A 25,136-nucleotide genomic window follows, 5' to 3' on the forward strand; every position below is an offset into this window, starting at 1 on the left:
TGTCCGGGAGGTTCGCAAACTGGATTGCCTCACGTGCACTCGGGAAACTCTTTCGAACTCATCCGCCCCAACGTTCGCGACCGGCCACTTGTGAACTCAAGCGTACATGCCTCGCTATTTCGTTTTCGGTCCGCGTTTCACTGTGCCCATTTCGCCGGACTCGGCGCACAGATATACATCGAGACGCGAACGCCGCTATAGGTTGGTGTGTATCTGTACGTGCGCCGGCAGAACATACGCCCGAACGTGGCTCGTGGCTGAGCGATGGCCGTGTGTTAGCCGTAGGCCATGCGCAAAATCGTTAAAGACTTGCAGGAAAAGCCTCGCCGCGGCCAAATGCACAGAATCTAAAAGACGCTGACGCAGCGACTCGCCGGGCGTTCTTCAGTTGTGCCGCCGAGTGGTCCTTCCGTGCGAAAGCAACGAATGTCACGTGGTCAATAACTCGCTTGGTGTGCTTTCAGACCAGTGCAGAAAGAACTTACTCGCAACGGCCGTGTTCTGTGCTCGCAGCTCTTGAACGCATTCAACAAGGAAGTACGCTCGAGGCTTGTCGAGATAGAGAAAAAAAAAAGAATGCGAGAGCTTTTGCGATGCATTTGCTTCATAAGCAGGCTCCCCAACTTGTTGCTAACGTGCTTGTCTTTCCAACTGCATGGAATACGCCCGTAGGCACTCCTCTCCTAATCTCTCTCTTTAAAACACTTGATAACATGTAATCGGCGCCTCTTTAGTTGTTGCAGAAGTCCCACCAGAATAAAAAGAGACACGCGATAAACAATTTCATTCATAATTTAGAGAAAAAAATCATCAGCCCTTTTACTCTGTGAAGGACGCACAGCGTAGCTATAGTGTTTTACCTCAATCGACGCATCTATGTGTTATTATTATTATTATTATTATTATTATTATTATTATTATTATTATTATTATTATTATTATTATTATTATTATTATTATTATTATTTGAGAACATTATTTATTACTCATTTGAGAACATTGAGTTGATTCTTGTATTCTTTTACAGTTGTGCTTGGATGTATGAGATTATGGATTATAAGTTTTGTTTCCTTGGAGTTAGTACGGATGTCCTTGATACTGGTTTTGTGATTGCCTTGTTTTTTTCTATTTCTTCAGCTGAACCTATAGTTCCTTTCAATGTTCTGCTTGTTGTTGCCATTTTGTAACGTCTGCCGTAAACTGCCGGGCCCAGTCCTTCAAGCCTCCTGTTGGCTTTGACGGGCCTGGACCTCTCTGTATCCTCTACAAAGTGGCAATAATTATTATTATTATTATTATTATTATTATTATTATTATTATTATTATTATTATTATTATTATTATTATTATTATTATTATTATTATTATTATTATTATTATTATTATTATTGAAGGACACAGACAACGAATACATCTTTTCACTCTGGAGTGATTTATCCTTATTATTTTATGAAGTAGTGACGTGTGCGAGTACCGTCGCACGGCAGAGGGGAATTCCACAATATTTACAACTTCACTGTGACCTACTTCATTGCTAAAAGTAGATGAAACTCGGCGTAATGTTAGAATCGTTTTAACGGCTAATTGTCATAAAATTTTTTTCGGGATATTTCCGATAAAACGAGCGTTACAGCCGTTTTCTGTAACCATAATCCCTCCGTAGACGGCCATAATATGACAGCAGACGCGAATTCTGTAACGTTTACCATTTCACTGTGAACTTATTATGACAAGTAAATTAAACTCGGCCTAATGATAGTTGTCTTAGCGGCCAATTTCAGTATAATTTTTCCCAAGATATCTGCGTTAGATTACGAGCTACAGAGCATTCGAGAGAAACTGGAGACGAACTTTTTTCGTCTTGAAATGACGCCCAGATGGACTGACATCGACCACTGCCGGAGGGTAGCTATATACAGCTTCGCTGTAAAAATGTTTGATTGTTTCCATACGCTCGCCTGGAGACTTACCCGTACTTCGCTTTTATGTGCCAACTCACAAAAGAGTGATGTCGATGACGACGAGCCTGAACCGAGGTATCAATGCCTGCACGGGGGTAGCTATACTCCAGAGAGGCACATCGCTTTAGTCTGCCATCGCAACCACTGTCGAAACTCACGCAAAATGTAATAAATATGACAAAAATGAATAGGGAAATAATAATAGGGCGGACTAATTCGCGATTTGTCCAAGTGTCTCGCACGTCTAGGAGTACAACACGAAAGACACTGTGCTGCAGCTGTGAGCACCAGGGACAGTAAACATCGCCCTCCTAGAGCCGACATCACGTCGCTGCTTTAGCGCCGTGCCTGCCTGCGACCGCGGAGGCTCGATTGGAACTAAGAGGGAGCGGTGACCGAGATGGTGGCAACAACGTGGGCCGGCACGACGAGCCAACCCGGCAATACGGGTGACTGGAATCCCCCAGAGGCAGGCAGCACACTTCTTCAACCGAAGACAAAGCAGTAGGCACGAGAGACAGTGGACAAAAAAAAGAAAAAAAAAAGAAAAAGCCACTCCATGTGGTGACACGACTGGGAAGAAAGATGACGTCGGCTTGAGAGGGAAACGCGAAGGAAGCGCTGGTGATAATGGGGAAACCCACGGGGCTTGAGACCTTGCCTGTACTGCAGGAACTGCAGAGTCTGGCGAATGCGCTGGCCTCTTCTTTCCCCTTCCTTTGCCTAGCTTTTGATGCAGCGTTAAGGGTCGGCAGCAGAAACGACCTGCTCTAGGAGTAAAAGAAAAAGATGTTAACGCAGAAAAAGCAGAAGGCGAAGAAAAAGAGAAGAGTTTCCAGGCGAGGCCCAAATTAAGAGCTTGTGTGAGCAGAAGAGAAATCTGAGCACCGGAGTTGGCAGGGCGGGTCTCTGTCCTTCTCAATTTCTTTTGCTTGTTGGCGCGGACCGGCGTGTTCGCGTTTGTGAGGTTGTGCTAACACGAATTCCGAGCAGCTCTGGAAAGTCGCTGTTGACCCTTCGTCGTTCGTTTTCTCCAGGAAATTACCTAGTGTTTCACGAATCCGGCGTTGACGCAGAGTTAAGGATAGTTGAATGACTTGTTTTGTGAGCACGGCGGGATAGTGTGGAAGAGGAGGAGGAGGAGGAAAGGTATATACATGGTACTTGTGCGAACGTGAGTCCACGAGCTTGCTGTGCTCTTTTTCACGTTTATAAGGCGACGCTGTGGAGGTCGCCCAAGCACTGTGGTCAAAGGAGTCTCCCTTCGTGCATTTCGCAGAGCAGCTGTTTTCAGGCGACGGCGCTCTCTGTGCGGTGTAACCACTTTGTATGTCGCAATCGAAACTTGTGATGGTAAGGTTGCGTCAAGTCACGCATTATTGTTAGTCCTTTGCTCTTCCGGTATCCGACGTATACTGGGTTTTGGTCGCGAGCGGAAGCTGTTCACCGAGGTCATTGGTCACACAAACGTCTCACTACGCTCTCTCCGTGGTAAATACGATGCGGAATACGTACGACGCCTTCCACGTCACAACGTTTTGCGACATTGAAGTATCAGTGAGTGCTAAATCGAGTCACGCAGGGCACAAAATATCCTTAATATGGGACGCACTATTTTTTTGGTCGCGAATCTGATTAGCGAGAGAAGTTTCAATGCATTTTGCAGGGTTGCCTGCTAAGGTATGATACGGAGCGTGGTTATGATAACATCCGTGGGCAGCTTTCGAATTTTTTGTCGCGTTGTAATGCCAACGAGAAGAGGCTGCCTTCAGGGAGACGTATTCTACAATGCATGACATCCACGTCATCATTAAGGTAATTCAGAAGTATGCGGAGTAGAACCAATCTCTTTATATGGCTTTGATAGAATATGAAAAGATATTTGATTCGGTGGAGGTAACAGTCGCCATGAAGGCATTGCGCAAGCAAGGAGTAAATGAAGCATACGTGAATATCTTATGAAATATCTATAAAAAGCTCACAGCAATGTTTATGCTCCACAAGAAAAGCGAAAGAATACCTACCAAGGAACTGGTCAGGGAAGAAGGCGCAATCTACCCAATGCTATTCTCTCCATGTGTAGAACTGGTATTCAAGCTATTACACTGGGAAGGCTTAGGAGTGAGTATAAATGACCAATACCTCAGTAACCTACGGTTTGGAGATTACATGATCTTGTTCAACAGCGCTAATGGTGACTTGCAACCACGCAGTTATTGAGGACCTTAGCCGAGCAAGTGTAAAATTAGAGTTGAAAATTAATATGCAATAGACAAAGGCGATGCTCAATAGCCCGAAAGCAGAACAAGAATTCCCGATAGGCAGTCGGCCTGTAGTATCTGTGCCAGAGTGCGCTTAAATTGGTCAATTGCTCAAAAGGGAACCTGATTATGAGAAGGAAATTTGCAGACGAATAAAATGGGGTCGAAGCGCACAAGGCAGCCATTACCATATCACGACCTTGCTATTGGTATCCTTGGGGAAAAAGAAAGTGTACAATCATTGCGTTTGACCGGCACTAACAACTGGGGAAGAAACTTGGTGGTTAACAAAGAACCTTGAGACTAAGTTAAGGACCGCACAACAAGCGATGGAAAGAAACATGTTAGGCGTAACGTTAAGAGAAAGGAAGACAGCGGTGCGGATTAGAGACAAGACGGGGGTATACAATATTGTCTTTAACATTAGGAGAATAAAAATGGGGCTAGAGAGGCCATGTGATGCGTAAGGCAAATGACCGGTGGACGATTAGAGTTGCAGAACGGATGCCAAGGGAAGGAAAGCGCTGTCGAGGCCGGCAGAAAATTTGATAGTGATGAAATTAGGAAATTTGCAGTCCCAACTTGCAATCAGATAGCGCGAGACAGGGGTAATTGTAGATCTCCGTGTGAGGCATTCGTCCTGCAGTGGACATAAAGAGAGGCTTGTGATGACAATAATGAATGCAATTGCAGTTTATAGCCAAAACATCCTTTTAGAGGAGAAAGATAGTAGAGAGAGGAAAAGAGAAGAAGGACGGATATTACCTCGGTTTCTCTTGGATTCAGAGAAAGTGGCTTGTTTTGGATGTGGAGGGCACGAAAAATTATAGAGAAATGAAGAAGGGAAGGCGTCGGAAAATGATGCGCGCACACACACGATAATGCTCACCGTGCCTCTGAAAGGCTTTCCAAGCGTTCAGTAGCCCTCAAGAAACACAGCACAAAATGTGCGTGGTTACTTCGGCATTCCACGGTGACGTCGTTTCAACGTACGAGCCGCTTAATACCAACAGGTGACACTGCGACATTCTTTGGTGATGTCGTGGTGCCACTGGTGTCATACAACACCAACGTCGACCGATCGTGAGGGTGTTATGATAGCGATAAAGGTCGGCCGCCACGTCATTTGCTTATGACGGCAACTATGATATGTACTGTTCTCCATGAGACGCAATGTCATCACTGCCACACCATCAACAAAAAGTGAAGATATCAATAATATAAATAGCTGTCATCGTCGATGGGACACGCATGTGTCTACTTGCGATTCCTTTGTACTTTGTACGTAAACTTCTCATTTCATTGTGTTACCTTGGGAAAATGCACCTGATCGCATGTAGCATGTCGTTACTGCAGTGTTTTGTCTCTCTACCGTTCCGGAAGCACAGACCCCGAAAGGATAGCGCGCCAAAAACCAACAAATAAGACAGAAGCGGTTGCGTGATTCACAAGGATTAGAATAAACAGCAATAAATTCAAGAAGATCCTGTAGTACGTTCGTTCGTGTAATCCAATTGTCAATCCACTTGACGCGTTGGGTTGTGCTGCACGCCAACTTTGGAACTGAAGAGTCTGAAAGAGTATGAATTTTCTTCGGCTTTAATCTTCTCCCCCCCCCCCCCGGTACACACACTTTCCGTAAATAATATTTAGTTTTGTTTTTCTCCCACAGCAAGAGATGCAAACTATCAAAGACTATTAGATACATTTTTGTTTGAATACCTAAGACAGAATGTAATCGACAATGATAATTTTGTTCGCATGGCTTCCGACTGTTACTTATTCGCGCCTGAATTCTTAGACGCGTACAAGTAGTCATTCAAGCAGAATAAAACAGTAGCACTTCACCACACCAATAAAAACACATGCATGCGAATGGTGTAGTTCACACGTAGACGTTATGCGAACTTCGGGAGTACGCTTCTTCACACATCCCGTCTAGCCTGTCCAGGATGACGGACCTCAGCCTAGAATCGTACTTAATGTGCCAGCGTGCGGTCTGATTACATCATTCCTGCTGCCATTAGTTCCCTGCCCTATGCACGCTTTCAAAACGGGCGTGTCAGCTTTAAGCCCACCGGCGGGAACGCGGCTGTGAAAAACTGCTTACAGAATTTCGAATATCGGCCATTGTGTAGCTATTCTTTGAAAGAATTCAAGCAGCCAAGCAGCAATCGGCAATGTGCTGCCGATCACACGGTGCATTCCCGTAAACGGAGACGAAAATCAGGAATGTGATACAGATATAAAATATATAAAGTCTATGTACCGACATTGTGAGCGGCAGATTTCAAGATTGAGTGTTATATAAAACGCGTGAGTCAATTCTGCATGCGTTCCTAGAAGTGACTGTTATGTAAAACTTATGTAAAGCGTTCTGTCCTGTGTGTTTCTCGTTGTCATTCGATGTCTTTTTCGTGCAAATTAATGATGTCTCAAGTCTGTAAAACTCTCGGGGACGTTTTCAAACAAATATCGGCACATTCAGCTATGACTACTTTATGTACAGATTGTATTCTGTTCTGCCTGTTTAATCAAAACCATTTTCCGTAAACAAATTAAGGTGAACGGGGAGAGACAAAGTGGAGGAAAAACAGGGAGGTTAGCCAGTGTAAGTAGCGGCTGGCTGCCCTGTACTGGGGAAAGGGGTAAAAGGAATAAAATGAGAAATAAGAAGAAGAGGGAACGAAACAGAAAATGAGAAAATTCACACAGTAACGCGATACTACGCGCTATAACACTCAAAGACAGTCGCACAATTCGCATGTCCTTAAAAACTTCAGCAAAGCCCTTAAGGCCTTGAGGGCTGAAGCCCGTCTGGACCAGTGTCCTAGAGCTTTTTTTCTCTGTAAAGGGGCGATCGTCCAGTTTTTCTAGCGCGGTCACGAGCACCTTTCTTGGCACTTTGTAACGGGGACAGTCCCAAAGGAGGTGCTCAATCGTCTCCTCGCAGCCGCAGGTGTTGCAAGTAGGGTTGTCGGCCATTCCAATGCGGAATGAATAGCAGTTCGTGAATGCCACGCCGAGCCACAGGTGGCAGAGAAGTGTTGCTTCCACTCATGGTAACCCTGCTGGTAGACGGAGTTGCAGACGTGGATCCAATCTTTGGAGACGTGCCTTCGTGAATTCACTGGTGTTCCACAGGTTCTGCGTAAGCTCACAGGCGAGGAAGCGAAGACTTGTGCCTGCGTCTGTTCGTGACAGTGGTATCGGTATAACATGGCCACCATCGTGGGCTGATCGAGCGGCGTAATCCGCACTGTGATTTCCCGAAATTCCGCAGTCACCCGGTATCCACTGGTAGGTGATGTTGTGCCCATTGTTGATTGCGTGACGGTGGAGTAGTCGGATGTCTGCCACTAGTTACGCATTTGGTCCGTGGTTGAGAGGAGACATCAGACATGGGAGAGCTACCTTCGCGTCATATAATAAGGACCAAGAATGCGATGATTTGTGGCCAATAAACTCCAGAGCAGCGCGCAGAGCGGCGAGTGCTGCAGCCGTCGATGATGTAATGTGAGGCGTCTTGAACTTGAGGATGACGCACTCTGAGGGAATCACCACTGCTACAGCTGAACATTTAAAGGAGACAGAACCGTCCGTGGAAACGTGGATACGTTATTTGTGCTTTTCATGTAGGAATGAAAGTACGGATTGTTTGAGGGCGAAATATGACATCTCCGTTTTATTTTCGATACCGGGAATAACCAGAAGAGCCTGGAGTGGATGGAGGCACCACAGAGGTAGAGATGGTCGTGCTGCAGGCGTGAAGTTTGATGATAAAGTTCCATGGTTGGCGGCAATAGTCTTGGTCGAGCGGCAGGAAGGGAGGGCGGCAGGAAGGGAGGGCGGCAGGAAGGGAGGCGAGATGATGCGATGGAAGTCGGACGAAGTGCTTGATGTGCATCCTTAAAGCGTCGACTTGAAGATACGTGTTGATGGGGTGGTCATGCGCGATGGCTATTGTTGATGCCGTGGATGCACATCTGGGAAGACCAAGGCGAAATTCGCAGAGCTTGTGCTTGTACAGACTGAAGGGCATGGAGGTTGGTCTTAATCGTCCCACCCAGTACAGGTAAGCTATAGCGCAGGAGACCGAGTTGCAGCATCGCACTCACAGACGCACCCCATGACTTTCCTGCAAGAAATATGAGCACGTGGGTTATCATGACTAATTTCCTTTTTAGGTAGGAGATATGGGGACTCCAGGAGAGGTCTCGATCTATTATCACTCCTAGAAAGCGGTGCGTCTTCTCGTAGGCAATCGGTTGCCCATTAATTCTCACAACGTACGGTTTCATTGCTTTGCGCGTGAAAGCGACCATAGAGAACTTCTCGGAGGACAGCTCCAAACCTCTGCTCGAAGATAACCTGATGTTAGTGTGGCCGCTTTTTGAAGTCTGGCGCGCACCTAGGGACGCGTCGCTCCTGATGACCAAATGCATATATCGTCTGCATAGATTGACACATGGACGGATCGCGGAAGGGTATGAACCAGGTCGATGAGCACGAGGTTAAATAGAGTGGGACTCAGGACTCCGCCTTGTGGTACGTCACGGCAGGTATTGTGTTGGGATGACGCACAATCCTCTGTTTGCACAAAAATGACCTGTCGAGCCTTCAAGAAGCTCAATATCCATCGAAAAGCAAGGCCGCCTAGGCCGACATCGCCCAAGGCGCCCAGGATGGCGCGATGGGTTACGTTGTCATAAGGGCCTTTAACATCCAGGAACATCGCCGCTGACAGCCTTCTTAGGCTTTTTTCGTGCTCAACAGACGAGACAAGGTCTGTGAAGTTGTCTACAGAAGAGCGTCCGCATCGAAAGCCTGTCATAGCGTCAGGGTATAACTTGTAGTGTTCTAGATGCCACTCTAGACGCGTCAGCACCATCCTCTCCATCACCTTTCCTAGACAAACTGGTCAGAGCAATGGGACAATAAGATGCCACGTCTAGGGGTGATTTACCTGGTTTGAGCAGAGGCACAAGGCGGTTGGACTTCCATGCAGCAGGAACCACTCCTTCACGACATGAATTATTGTACACGTGTAGAAGGGCATGCCGGGCTGTTTAACCGAGGTTGCCAAGAGCTGCGTATGTCACCCCGTAAGGCCCAGGCAATGAGGAACGTCTGCACGCTGCCTACGCCGCCTGCTACTCCTCAATGGAAAACAGAGTGTCCATACGAGAATCCCGCGAGATTGGAACATCATGGGGATCACGTGTAGCGAACGATGGCGGTAGACCAGCAACCTTGAAACAGAAGTCCTCCGCTACGTCGATCTCTCTGCCACCTTGGTAGAGGGCCAGGCATTTGAAGCGGTGGCGCTGTTGCGGCGATGTTCGAAGACCACGCACCGTTCTCCACATATGTGATAGGGGTTTATGTGGATCAAGGGAATCACAGGAGGTTTTCCATCTTAGAAACTGCAGGGAGTTGATCCGAGGCTTGATCTTCTTCTGTATGCGTCTCGCCTCCCTTAGGTCGTAGATGGACTTGGTGCACCTGTACCTTCGCTCTGCGCTACGGCGGATTGCTCGAAGCCGCTCCAATACTGCTTCGAATTCAGAAAACTTAGGAATAGGCCTAAAAGATATTGTGGCTTCTTGAGCAGCGGCGTTTATTAGCTTCTCGATGTTGCCGGTGTTGCGATGTCTCCATGAGCAATGTGTATTTAGGCCAGCCGATGTGACGAAGAACTGTGGTAGAGGGTGACTCGCGTATGCCGTCGATTTTAACATACGTTGGAACGTGGTCACTACCATGCATTTCGTTGTCCGGGAACCATTTCACACTGGCACTGAGGCATCTTGAAGCAAAAATCCAGGCAGCTGCTGTATGTCAATCCCCGCAGAAAAGTGGGACTGCCGTCATTTAGGCAGTAGAGCTCATGGTCCGATGCGAAGGATAGTACACGTCTTCCTCGGCAATCCATCTTTAAGCTTCCCCATAGCGTATGATGCGCATTGAAGTCGCCGGTAATAATCTATGGTCCACGTGTCGCTGTTAAAATTGTACTTAGTACTGCGTTGTCAAATCAACTCGAAGGTGAAATGTAGGCACCTACGCGCGTGAGTGCGACGTTCTTGCATTTTGTAGTCAAACATACGTACTGATTGTCGTCATCAGGTGTCACTGGGTGTAAAACGTAGGTATGATGACTTTGCTGCGGTCGCTACAGGTCGCGGGCATGAAAGCTTCATAACCTGATAGGCACCCGCCGTGGTTGCTCAGTGGCTATGGTGTTGGGCTGCTGAGCACGAGGTCGCGGGATCGAATCCCGGCCACGGTGGCCGCATTTAGATGGGGGCGAAATGCGAAAACACCCGTGTGCTTAGATTTAGGTGCACGTTAAAGAACCCCAGATGGTCAAAATTTCCGGAGTCCTCCACTACGGCGTGCCTCATAATCAGAAAGTGGTTTTGGCACGTAAAACCCCAAATATTATTATTATTATATCCTGATAGGCAAATGGCGCTCTCAATGTTTGGTTCAGAAATGACGATTATTGGAAATTTGTCCTCAAAAACAAGCGGACGAAAGTCGGAAATGCGGGATTTAATGCCTCTGACATTCCATTGGAAGACAGACGCTTCCTTGACCTCTTTAAGGAACGACTGTGGAGGAGCAGCCATGGTGCTTCTCAAGACCGCACAGTACTGGATTCAGGGCATCCAGTATTTGAAGTGCGCCTCGAGCCGCCGGAGTGTGTATGGCGGTATGTAGTACTCGTAGCGTGTTCATAAGGGCCCTTATCATGGTGACAACTTGTTTGTTGTCCTCTTGGTTGCTGCCAGAAGGTGAAGCATGATTTGGCAAACGTGCTACATCTTGTCGCTCCGCTGGTGGATCTAACCGTGGCAACGGCGGCCACTCCTCGCATGAGGCAATGATATTGGAGACTTTCTGCTTAGGATCATCATTGCTACTACTGGTAGTTGTATGTGGGAGTTTGCGGACTGTCAGCAGACGTGGTGCATCCTTAGCAATAGCAGTGGGTTTCCTAGATCTCCGGCGACGTGAACGTCGACGTCGCACCTTAGTGGCAGCCTCCCTGTGCGAAGAACCATCCCTGACCATTTGCCTCAAGACTTTCGCCTCATTTTTCACATGTGGGCAATTCTTTGAAGTTGCATGGTGAGAGCCTTCACAATTGGCGCACTTTTTGTTTTCTGCCCGACAGGCTTCGAAGCTGTGGGACGCAGAGCATCGTGAGCACACGGCAGCATTTGTTCAAACCGCACTAACGTGCAAACCGCACTTTGACACTTCCTGCACTGAAGCGGCTTTGACACAAAAGTCGTACTATATGCGTCGGAAGTGACCGACCTTGACGTGTGACGGTAGGCTCTCTCCTTTGAAAGCTAAATTCACACACTGCGCGTTTCCCAGGCGATGGGCTTGTAATATGGCAATTCCCTCTGTCGCCGGCTTGATGAGTATATGCAGGATGAGTATACTCCGGCGGCAACTGCGTATGGCGAAGTCGCGCGTGGCCACGCGGGCCCTATCTTATAAGCGATCTGCGATGGGTTTAGATTGCGTCATGTGCTCGAAGCTTCGTTTGTGCTGTGTTCTCGCCGCTTAGTTCGTGTTTAAGCGAGACGCAGCACGAAGGCGAATTCGCTCCCTGCTGCTGCCGCGCTTCCCTACTCCAGCGCTGTGACAGCAAGTGTACGTGGTCATCGAGTGAGATATGTTCATGTTTGCTTGTGGGCGCGAACACCATGCTTGCTATTTTAGTCAGTAAGCGAGTGTTTACGTGTATATACAGCCAATATAGCTACTGTTTTTATTTCGTATAGCTGTCTACTGATTTGCTATCGCAATCGATGCTTCGGCTTTCCGGTGAAACTGCGACTTTCTTTTCTTTCTCTGTCTCTATGCATTGTTGAGACTCGTACAATTTATCTGTGTAACGGTGCACCTCTACAAAAAAAGCTGAGTAAAAGCGAAGCCAGTAAAATCTCTGTGGCGTCATTCGAGGAGGACAGGACAAAGTACGATGTATTGGTAATACGTCGTTGGACGGGGCCAATTCACAGGCGGCCGTAGAGTACATACTGCACGCAAAAGTTACGTAAATTGTTTAGAGCTAGACAAGTAATATGCACCTGTAGTGGTGGCCATGGGGTAAGGCCACCTTTTTACTTCGCTTCTGTGGCTTTCCCATGTGACTTTGCCTCAAGTAAGCTCAAGTTAACTTCAGGTCGTACGAAAGTGAACATTCGTTTCTGGATAAGCCGACACTGACTCTTCGTGTTGCTTCGTATCTTTTCTTCCGTATTTCGTTTTCACCACGTGTCATGTAGTTAACCCAGCGCGAGCATGACTAAACTCCATGTCTTTCCTTCTGCATCTGTCTTTATAATTTTAAGATACCTTTCTTTTTTGTTCTTCAGATCGATTCTGTCGCTGACCAACTCTATTGTATCACTGCCATTCTCTTCTTTGAGAAACTAAAGAATCAAGGAGGCACGCCTTATACCCAATTTCTCCTCACTTGTCTTATTCAAGTGTTGTGAAACGCGCGTGATGGAAGCCGCCTCTCGTTCAAGGCGGCAGTTGAATCCATGGTGCTAACAAGACGCGAGAGCCATCGACCGTATCTTATGCTCAAAGTGCAGCGCGATTCGCGCACCAGGAGACAAACATGGCAACAAACACAAGAAAGAGCAATGTGGGAGCAGACACGAGCGTTTATATAGGGAGGGAGAAAAAAATAGGCAGTGATTCAGCGAGATGACCAACAAAGTGTTACCAGGGAAGGCTTTTAAAGCAATGGCCTGTCAATTGACGGTGCGTTTTTCAGAGGCCTTTCCAGCCGAGGTATTTCAGTGATCTACCGACTATTTGTTTGTAAATTTTTACTATTACCTTTTTTTCAGTTTAAGTGCAGTACGATGTACCTTTTCTTTCTAGCTCCTTCGCTTCCGCTTACATAACGCCTTTTCGTTTTTCTTTTCTTTAACAGTAGAGTAGGCTGATCACATTTTTTAGACAAACTTAGGGGACATAACGTTTTTGAGCTCTTAGGACGCATTTGTTTATACAAATACTGCATTTTAGCAGTATTTATATCTATGGCGTTACAAGAGCAGACACACATAACTGAGTGGTTGAAATTCTCGAATAGAGAATACGGTGGTTGTATACTCTGGACACGCAGTGACGGATATTGTGTGCCTGCTTTGGTGATTCTGGCTTTTTTGTTTTTTTTTTTGTAGTCAACCTGAAGCCGGTCGTCTACGCTATGCGCCACTGTGATTGGAAGGCAAGCCTTCTCTCTTACGCGCAAATTTGTCCTGCGTTAACCATTCTTTTTGATTTCTGCGCCAACAAACCGCTGGCGTAGTCAACACTCAATAAAACACATAACAAAATGTACTACCTTTTTGTGGTGATTGACAAAGCTATCGTCAAGTGCAATCAGCTTCGCAACGCGGCAGTGGCTTTCACTTCGTCAAAAAAGTAGCCCACCCTAGGTGGTGTTTTTTCTTCAGTGTGCTATAGCTTGTCCTTCTGGGTGAGCAGCATGGCGGTGCAACAGCACAAAGTTGAGGCAAAAGCACGCTAGGTCTCCCTCCAGAGCATACATTTTGCAACGTTTGATCCCTATAGCTTTTTGCCTAAACTTTACACAAGCGTCGCTCTAGATCACTGCCGCATTCTGCGGGGATTTTCATCATCGTAGCCCAAGTGGGGTGTATATATATATATATATATGTATATATTCGTGATGTTTTATTTCCCACTCTAGTCCTTGGTGGAGAATGGTGGCGTTAGTAACTTTCTCAAGGTTATCTCGTCTTTCGCGTATTTGTAGCGGCGCTGCACTATATACAGAAAAATTTCCTTGTTTTATCTGGAGTGTTACTTCCTTTAGAATGTGTTCAAACCACTAGATTCAAGACCGTTATGCCAGAAAGAGATTGCAGGACCATGGACTCGTGCGTCCCAGGCTTACAAAGTAACGGATGCATTACGACTGTTTCCGAAATTTACTGGTCTCTATGGCCAACTGTAGGCTTGATGAGCAGCCCTGCGTGCGTGCAGTGCTAGTACTCTCTCTCTCTCTCTCTCTCTCTCTCTCTCTCTCTCTCTCTCTCTCTTGTTTTTCTGCCCTTAAAACCTTCCCCCGTGTAGGGTAACAAAGCAAACGCGCGCTCAAGTTATCTCAATGCAAAACATCATTGGCGAACTTCAGGCAATGTAATTGTATCTACCTAGCCTGCTACGCCACGGAGCTAGCGGTGCCTGCCAGCTTGAGCCGCTGGGTATATATGCTCATGTTTGCGTTGCCGGCGTGGTCGCGGCATCGTTGTTATTCGAGCTCTGTCATCCGACTCTCACCTCTGATTCTCGCACGCTACCTGCGCTGAGCCAGGTGGCGAGCGTAAGAAGATCCGGGCATACATGCCGGCTTCGAAACATCGGTTGGTGGTTGCCTCCGTAAGAACAGCTATTCAAAAGCAAGTTTACCTCCCCGCGAACGCCAACGGGCTGCTCACGCTCACAAAGAAGCTCTTGGAACACCACAGTTTCGTCTCGAAGCGCGTCAACTCGGGCACTGCGTTCCCCAGAGGTTTACTTGATCAGCTCGAGGATGGCTTACTGCTGGGATACTGCTGGTCGCAGAGGCAGGGGAACGCATTCGAAATGATCGAGCAGCGATGCAAGCCCACGTTCTCTCTGGCACTAAGCATGTCTGAGTTCTACAATGATGGCCTGCTCGAGGTGATTCAGGAGCGTCAAAAAGCCGGTCGAGCCGCGGCGCCGCAGGGTCGATGCCATAGCCAGATACCTGCAAAATGATTCGCATAACTTCCGATTCCTAAAGTACGTGGAATCTTCAGATTCCTCTTTTTTCTCTCTCTCTGTTCTCTCTGTTCTCAGATCTGCGAGAAAAATTCACTTGCTCCGTGTGCGGAGTGCCCCGGCAACAAGATAAGCTCTTCCGTGGCCTCACGCGTTGAGCGATGATTTCAGTTTATCTATGCCCTGCTGCTTTATTCAATACAGTCACAGTACCATACGTGAAGAAGCTGCGCCAGCGCTTGATGCACAAACAACGAAAGCGCTTCTAGTATTTTTGAAAGATACGGCGCTAAAAAGGACTTTTCTATTAGCTTTAGTGTGTGTTCTTGTCGCTAGGTATACGTGCCCTCTCTCTCTCTCTCTCTCCATATATATATATATATATATATATATATATATATATATATATATATATATATATATATATATATATATATATATATATATATATATATATATATAATGTTGTGTGTGTGCAGTTAGTGAGTGTGTCTGTTGACTTCACGGGTGCGGGCGTGCGTGCATGCTTTATAGATTTGTACGAGGATCGGGAGAGAAAGGAAAGCTAGAGAAGTTAACCGGAAAAGCGTATGTTTGCTTGTTCTGTGGTAGGGGGTAAAGGAGGGGGAAGGAAAGAAACAAAGAAGATGGAGAGGGGAGTTCGCAGCGGGAGAATGTAAGGCCTCCATGGGTGCCTAGAGCTGGTCACTGAGGCCAGTCTATTGCGCAAATTGTAGCTACGCCCGCATCACTTTGCAAGTATTGGACGCGCAGGACCATGCCGTCCAAATATCTTTGTCTCTCAATATGGTCTATGCTCTGGACATTTTGGCGCACTCTCAAGAACGTCACGTTCGATGCCGTAACGACGAGAAAAGCACAACAGTGTTTGATGGTTTCTTCTCAGTCGCACGGTGACACAGGCACACGGGTGTGCCTGACATTTCAACAACTTGTGAATAGCGCATTCCCTGCGACACCTGAAATAGCGATGAGGCTGTCGCCCATGAAGCCATTTCCAGCTTTCAACTATTGTAAGCATTAAAAAAAGAGAAAAAAAAACAGTTATTGTGTATATGACGCTGGTTATTCGAATCACACTCTTCTGTAAAAGAAGCATTGCTTATCCCGTCTGTTCTCCGCGTTCCTCGTCAAATACAAATGTTCGCACCATGGTTTCTTTACCAGCAGACAGGAAGCGAGAAGAAGCCACGCGAAGGTGCAGGACAACTGACATGTGCAATAAAGGGAAAGAAAAATAAAAAAACTGAAACAAGAACTGCGTCCCGAAAGTAGGAAGTACGGGCATGGTTGGGCGGAAGGTCCAGCAACTCGAAGAAAAGGAAATAAGGCAATGGCACCGTTGGCAGAGACAACGGAGCCTAGTCGAGGGCGTGTGCTATGGCGGCGCTGCCCTCCCAATTTATCCGCAGCCCGGGACTGCCTTCGTTGCTACGTGTGTTACTTAAAAGTTTGCTCTCGTAGACTGCTCTTTGCAGAGAGTGACTCACGCGAACTTTCAGCGGAATCGCGAAGCACCGCTGTCGTCGCAAGGAGCTTTCGAGCGTGGAAGCGCGAGGAGGAAAGGAATATGAAGTAAAAGAGTTCAAAGGAAGGTCTGCCAGTGGTTTTGTTCGAGAACCATAAGAGCGCAGACCAGCTTCATTGCTATCTTTCTTGAATCTGCGGAGTTGGAAGGTTACCCGAAAGCTATATAATTCCAAAGAGGCTTCACAGCCTCCGGTCTTTCGAGTTCGTTAACAACGTTTCGCAGTCGGTGCTTCAGGCGCACTGGAGCTTTTAGCCGTTGTCAGCAAGACAGAGCTCTCGACGACGAAGTGTCAGAATCAGCTCCGGAGGCAAGCTCAAGCGGTAAAAGGGATGGTGACAAAGCCGACTGTCGCCCGCGGAGCAAGCTGCAAGTGGCCAGAGTTGGTAAAAAACTGAAACTTCGCGACGGTGAGTCTGTAGAATGAAAGAAAAGAAAAGCAGCACTAGGTGGCCCTTCCAGGAAGAAATTCACCGTCCGGGCTTCGCAAACAATGAAAGCGAACAATCCAGCCGTTTGACGTACGATGGACAAAATGAAAATTCGTCGTTTGTAGAGTGGTAGAAAAAAACCTAAAGAGTTTGCTCTGTGCTTACAAGCTGCGTTGCTTTACTTGTTAGGCCGCGTCATTGGCAAGGTGGTTTCACAAGCTGTCAATTTGTGTCCTGCACTGCGTCATCGTTCGCGTTGTCTCCCCCACCTGTCTCGCAGTGTAGTCGCAATAACCACCGACACACCGGTTGAAATTTTACCGAACTCTCATAGATGGTAGCGTTCGGATGAAGAAAGTGCAGGCAAGTGCTGCAAAGCCTAATGTATACCTAGAGACAACTCTGTCTCTCTTAGAAGGGTACTGGTTTGGGCTAGTTGGTTACAATTCATGATCAATGTTATTTGCGCACTACTTGGAACGTAGACTGAGGAACGAAGGACAGAAGTGCTATTGTGTCTTGTGTCTGTCGTTCCCCAGTCCACGTTCCAAGTTGTGCGCAAATAGCATTTATCTCTCTCTCTGCTTGTCAAATACAAAATCAGAATGAATAATTTATAATTAATTACCTAGAAATTCATTCATTCATTCATTCATTCATTCATTCATTCATTCATTCATTCATTCATTCATTCATTCATTCATTCATTCATTCATTCATTCATTGGGCAAACTGCAAACAAGCGTCGGCAGACGCCGAAGCACGAGTTCTCGCCGCTAGCGTCGCTCTTGTAACGAAGGCGATCCGCAACAGCGGCTGCCGAGGTGGCGATAACGGCCAAAGTGCGACCGGCCCCGGAAATCCCAAGATGTATCGTATTTGCGCCCGACTGAAGGTCACGAGCACGCGGCGAAGCGTGTAGACATATGCTAGCAAGTAGCCCTGTTTTGTCAGAGTCGGCCGATAAGTGGCGGTAGTTCGGCCTTCTCTGCCCCTTCTAGCTCGCTTTTGTATCGGTGCGGACTGCTTAGCCACCTATTCTCTACTACCACGCCTCTCGTCTTTGTGATTTTGTTTCGCCGCGTTGACCACGAGGATCGAGAGCTGACGAGTAATAGGCGACCCAGAATGTCCGCGCAGTTGCCGTTACATCCCTTGGCTGTGGGAGAATCGCATGGCGTAGCACACCCCCTGGCCCTCCGAAGCCGCTGAAAGCCTGCTCTCGTTAGCGAGTCGGTTATAACGTGGCGGCAGATTAGCCTAGAGGCTACCGAGTTTTTTACAGTTGCCTAGCGGGACAGGTAGCGCTGTGGAGTTGTTGTATGCATTATAATGTGGCGAAGTGGAAGCTTTAGATTAACTTCTCGAAGAGCAGTGGTCAGGCTCACTGCCAATCGACTTAGCAGCACCGTAGCGTGTACCGACGCGCGCTGAACGATAGAGAGAGAAAGAAAAGAGGGAGGGAGAATCCTTAATCTTGTTAAGCGCTCGTATATGCCATGCGGCGATGGGGATAAAGTTGTCGGCTCTTGTTTTGCGAAAGTAGAGGTGCGATAGAGAGAGCGACACAGTGAGTGAGGGGGAGAGCAGTAAAGGAAAAGCCAAACCCTAATTAGCTTTTGAAATCACTATTCCCTTAAAACTTGCGGCTGTCCTAATTGCATATCTGTTTTTTTTAAATGGGTCTTTGCTACTTGTTGCGTGCTATACGCGATTTTGTGTAGGTTAAGTGTACTAGTCCTTTCACATTAAGCGCACGTTACCTAGAGAGAGAGAGAGAGAGAGAAAGAAGAAAGAAAGAGCAGGGATGTTAACCAGGAAAGTGTCCCCTGTGACGGGATTATTTATCTGAGAAGAGGTTACTGTCCCCCCAGAAGAGAGCTATACCTACCGAAAAGTTCAAGATTACAATTTTTACTGCGCGCTACGTTTTTTTTAAATCATCGTTATTAATACTACTTTCTAGAGACGAAAGCTAAAGAAATTTGGGCACAGCCCCATCATTATTTATGTCATAACAAGTGTAAGAAAATAAAGCAGAAAAAAGGTAAAACAAAGCAAGTAGCCGTCACCTTTATAAGGTGACTACGTCTGTTTCTTTTATTTTCATTTAAAAAAGTCACGATGACCAAAAAATCAACAACTGAAAATTCCCTAAGTCCTTCGAGGCTTTATGTATCAAATACTACTTTCGTAGTGAGAAATTAAACGTAATATCGATCATCATAACGTGTGTGCGAAGCAGCGCACTGAACAATGCAATCCGGAGACAACACAAGCAAACAGGACACTCGCTGCCGACTGTACACGGGTAATATAAATCTTAAAAGTGCCTTTAATTTTGTTGTGCCTATCTTTGACACCCGATGATGCGCGGGGGTATATAAATGTGAAGTGTTTGTTCTGGAATAAAGTAGCCGCCAATAGAGCGAGTGTCGTGTTTCTGTGTGTTCCCTCCACTTTGTCATGTTCATTGTGCTGCTTCACCCACACGGCAGAACGATCGGTTACAAACTCTCCCAACTTTCCACATTACTTAACGTAATAACTATAGTTCCTAAATGTAGAACACAACATGGCTGGTAGGTAGCCCAACGGAAAAAGGGATTGGCTCGTTTGCAAAAGTTTCGCTCCATCGTCTTCTGATCGCGAGATATCAAAAATGTGTAGGCGACAAAGTCAAATGTCCGCGGAAAGACAAAAAGAGAACAATCATGCTGGAAACCACGCGTTCTGATTGAGTTGAACAGTGCTTACCACCTCTGTCGTCTACCGTAATTATTAGGATGACAGTGGTTCGAAAAAGGCTTTAGGCTGAGTTTGTCGTAGGAAAATAAATAGAGGCAGAGAGTTGCGGATAATGGAGAAATGAAGGAAGTGGTTTCTCGCGATAACAGAGACACGAACACCAAGAGGGAGATACAAAAGGGGAGGAAAGACAGGGAGGTTAGCCAGTGTAAGTACCGGCTGGCTACCCTGTGTTGGGGAAAGGGCTAAAGGGAATAAAAGAAGAAAGAAGAGAAGAAAAAAACACGGACACCAAACTAGTTCGATAAAGTATGTAGGGTGGTCTAACATCTCCGCGCCTCTAATCACACAGCCGTTCCACTGCAGCCAACACCGAGGAGATCAAAACTCGAAAAGTTGGATGGTTTGTAGTGAACTTATTGCAGATGGCCGGGCCAGACGCAGTCATGCAATGCGTTGCTTCGCATTCTTTAGTGTAAAAATGTACTCATATAAAATCTTTGAGAAGAGAGGGTAAGATCGACCAGCAAGAGATCGAAAGGATTTGAGAGATTTGCGGTGGCTTTCGACCGAGCTAGTTATAGCGGTCAATGCACGAATGGAGCGGCGTCGTGCGGTAAATGCTTTGAAGCACAATCGAGTGTACTGGTATCTTGCGCCGTGACTCTGGTTCACCTCACTGCCTTTCCTCTCCCTCCCTCCCTCCCTCCCTTCCTCCCTCCCCCCCCCCCCTCTCTCTCTCTCTCTCTCTCAGTGCCGTCAATTTGGTTTATATGTTTATTTGTCCGGTTGCTTGTATGTTTTGTTTGTGACTCATTTTTGTGCCCCTGCCGACTACAAAAAAATATAAAGGTAAAAAAAAAAGGGTACGGGTTCTCGTATTACTTTACCGTAAATGGGCAGGCCTACTACTTTTCGAAACTTGGTATCTATAGCAGTTTTTCCTTGCGCAGAATTCTCTGAGCCTTTACGGGCGTTCCACTGCATTTGGCACACCATTCACAGCTCTCATCATTCTCTCTAGAGGCTAGAAATTTGCTGCTGATGATCACTACTTCCAATCACACCCGTGTCATGCAGAGTTTGGCAGCGTTGAAAGAAAATTTTGCCTTTCACGAGTATATTAGTGCAGTTATCTAGGGAAACACTTAATGCAGAATGTCATAGTAACCCAATTTTTACGGTTCTTCATCTTCTAATAGTTGGCAGGCAACATTACAACTATTGTTGCTTGCCACGCTTGAACTGGTGTTCAAAGAACGTGTGAGATCACTAGGTTAGAAAAGAACAAAAAATCTTGGCTGAATTGTTATAACTGAGTGTATATTTAAAATTATTTCCCTTGCAGTAATTGGACTCTTGGCATATCCCTAGGGTAAGTTGCGCTACTTCGCTGAGTCGACACACCAACCAAACACCCTACTTCTGGAATATTATGCTGCGCGTTTTGAATATTATAGACTTGGCGCCAGAAGTAAGCCAGCCACAATTTGCAGGACATTGTTCAGTTGCCGGCAAATTGTACAAATGCGGCTAAACAACTACAGTCGCGGAAGTGCTAAAAGCACTTCCGCGATCTAGAACTGGTACAGCGCAATATACACAGGAAGAAAAAAGCCGAGCCGGCTAGATAAAGGAACAGAGCGCTGCATACAAAGGAAGAATGTATGTATGTTGTATGTTCTATATATTGCGCCGTACCTGTTCTAGAATGCAATACCAACTCGCCCAACGCTAAACCCTAGTGCACTTCCGTGACTCACGGTCGCATGAAAAAACCTCAAATGGAATTCCGCAAATTTTTGGCGGCCTAATGAGCCAATGGTGTTGTGAGTTTGTTGTGTGCATTCTTCCCGCAATATACTAGTAAGCACCAATGGAACCGACACCTGGAGTACAAAAACGAAGCCACAGAAGAATATGAAGACCGGTCAACGAGCGGCGGAACAAGAAAATTAATTCGTCAAGGCAGGCGTTTCTGGTGCTTTATCTAACAGATGAAGAAGACCCGGCCCAATATGGCATGTCCGCATAGGCCGCATTTCTTTAGGGTTAGCTAGGATCAGTGAGATGTAGTTGCGCTTCTGCGAAACGGACGATCTAAAGCTCTCATCAGTTTATATTAGCTTGCGTCGACCCTACTTTCGAAACAAGCAGCCTCTGAAGTCACCTCGAAAACATCACGAGGAAGAAAAAAAAAGGAGGCGTCAGAACCGAAGTATCCCCGCTCATTTCTACAATGCTGCTGTTGGTTCCGGTTTCTGATTTTTAGTTGCATTCGCTTCCGGTGATTTTTCTCCCTTTTCCAGGCTTGATTCGGTTCCCTCTTAGGAATTCCGTTTTAGGGTGCGGTTAGGTTCGTAGTTTATTACCTGTTCGGATCATCTATCATACACATACGAGCTTGTCTCTGACACAAACAAGGACGGCGTGCCATATCCAGCGTTCTCTTTTAGCGAGCTTCCGTTTTCTCATTTTTTCTGTCTATCTTGCCACCTTATTTCTGCTTGGGTGTCCGCCGCAGAGTACCTGCTGAACATGTCACAAAAACATGTCACTGGCGCTTCGGTCAGGCTTTGGGCAGGCGAAAAGTTTAGAATCATCACTAGTACACATCGATTACCAGAAAAAAGAAGGTTTTTCAGAAGTTACTTGCAAAGGCGTAACGATATAGAAGTTTGCAGGAAAGAAGCTGACTTCAAACTGAGAAACAGTGGTGAAAGAAGGAACTTCGCTGGTGCTTCAGTCACGTTCCTCGTTCACCCACTGTTTTTCATTGCAACACGTTGTTATTCAAACAGGACGAACGGCGAGAAATAAGTCAATGCGGGCGCCTTCTCTCAGTCCTATTGCTCCGATTCACCACGTTTAGTCTCTTTACAAGCTTGTCTAAATCGTGCGAAGCCTAATCAGACAAGCGTACGTGCCTGTGGATCACGTTAGCATGCGTTGCCTTTCACACAGTAGACGTTGGAAGCCTTCTAAGTTTTCTGCCGAGCGAAAGAGACAGGAAAGGTGCTTAGGTTAGCCAGATGAGAATTTTTACTGTTTGCTACTCCACACTGGGTGGCAGGGAGGGGGGGGGGAGGGGAGGCACAAATGAGGTTTAGATAAGGCCTGATGCTACCCCAGTATTCGACGAGCTAAACAGTGGGGAAGTCGGTGTGTGCGTGGTCGCACAGTGCGGCGGCTATGTATTGAAGCAGAGCTTTTAGAGTGGACGAACGCTTCACAGTCTGCTTTGTCCTCTCACGAAACCTTGTTTGTCGTAGATAGCGCCGGCGAGGGCGCAAGGATAGGCGGCTAGGGAGCAAAGCGCAGCTAGGAGCGCTTCTTTAGACTTCAACTTGAGGACCCCCTCGCGAAACAGTCGTTCATCCAGCTTCCCAACATGAGGGACGAGAGCGAAGCAACAGGAAAGCGAAGGGCATTGTCATTCCACTCCCCGACGCAGCCGGCTCGCTTTTTCTCCCTGATGCGACGCGGCGCTCTCGCCAAGTCTCCGTAACCCCTTTTAGAGCCTTTGTCGTTTCAGTGTCCATTGTATATCCATCTCCCTATTCTTTTCTCGCCCGAATCTTCATTCCTGCATCCACTTTCTACGTGTGTCGTTTGAATGCTTTTTTGCTTCTTTACTTTCGCATTTATCACTCGCAGGCCTCGCTAGCCCTTGTTATATGTAAGCGGACGAGTACGCGCGTAAACACTTTACTTTCACGACGCTGCTATCAACCGCGAGTCTTTTGTTGCATCGCAGAAACGACAGTAAGGAAGAACGCGGACGTCGCGAGCGCGGTTTCGCTTTCTTTATTCGACCGCGTAATGTATGCACAGCGCGTCGAAGCAGACTTGTTGCTTCGAGGCAACTGCACGCTTGCCTCTATGACCCTGTGGCCGTTCACAGCGACTGCTACGGGGCACAAATGTATGGCACGGTAGGGTCACTAGAAGCACCGTGGAAATAACATGACGACGGTTCGGATAAAGAGGGATCTCCGATGTTCGCTGCTTTTATTTTCCCTCGAACTCGAGCATGTTCACGAACGCGAGGGCATAATAAATCGTGAAGGGTTATGGCGAGGAATTTTATCGGAAAAGAAGGAAAATAAACTCAGTGAGTCGTTATTATTGAAACATCCAACTTTCTCTGAGGCATCTCAGGGCTTCATTAAAGAACAAATAGTTCATTCAAGAATATTATATTTCCATCTAATATAGCTGAATATATCTTTCAGCAGGTTCCATCAAGCCCCTACCATGACCTTCCATTGAGTGCTTTTAATGTGAGGCCTCCTGCTAGACGTCAATTACAAACTAATGGACATAGCTGTTTACTTCGCCCGCAGCCGATATAGGCTGGCTGCGAGGAAAAACAAACACTCAAACCTAGCTTCTGTTTCTGGTACAGAAAGCCGGTGCGAACCGACTTTTACATGCGAAAAAGAATACCTGACGCTAATGCATTCTCAGAATTTCTAGAATGTAGAGCCTTACATACTCATACACTATTCCTTGAACGCGCAAGTATAACCCGGCGTAAATGTACGCTAGCCTCTATGCACTAAACATACAGAATTCCAACATCGTGCACAAACCTTGCCTATGTTACTGTCTGTCTCACAGCAGCCTTCTTTTTGTACTTGCTTCTACCTGAGTGCTAGAATTTCGCTGAGAGAGAGAGAGAGATGGAGATCGAGAGGGGCAAAGCTTTCATGAAGTCTTTTCAGAGTTCTACGATATTTTAAGCGAATGAGTTATATGAGACTAGCAACTTCGTTGCAGTTTGAAAAAAACCTTTTTGCGAAAACAAATACTGGCTACTTTCCTAAAAAGTGCGGTGAAACTGTTTACAAGGCGAAGCTGATCATTAAAACCGTCTCGCCCGCCTCAAATCCCCATTTCTCTGCAATGAAAGGTTCTTCGCATGCTGCATTTCTTTCTTACTTCAGGCCCGCGTTTTTCTTTAAGCCCCTCTTCTCGCGGTTCATTTGCCTTTCGGTTACACGTGGCTTGTTTCGCACCGCCTCAAGGCAGTTTTGCCGCAACATCATTTTCTCTTGTTTCCGTTCTGGTGCTTCCATTATACGCAGAAGTAATAAGTTGCGTTTCTTCCGTCCTTTTCTTTCTCCAAGAAATGGATACCCTCACGAACTTCTCAAAACAAACTATTCCAAAGATCTTCAGAGTATCCTGCATTAAAATTCAGCACACGTCGCACTTTGAGAGCAATCTTTTGACTGTCTTGGGTGGTCTTTCATATCTATCTATCTATCTATCTATCTATCTATCTATCTATCTATCTATCTATCTATCTATCTATCTATCTATCTATCTATCTATCTATCTATCTATCTATCTATCTATCTAT

The sequence above is a fragment of the Dermacentor variabilis genome, chromosome 5 (genome assembly GCF_050947875.1).
Source record: "Dermacentor variabilis isolate Ectoservices chromosome 5, ASM5094787v1, whole genome shotgun sequence".
NCBI lineage: Eukaryota > Metazoa > Arthropoda > Arachnida > Ixodida > Ixodidae > Dermacentor > Dermacentor variabilis.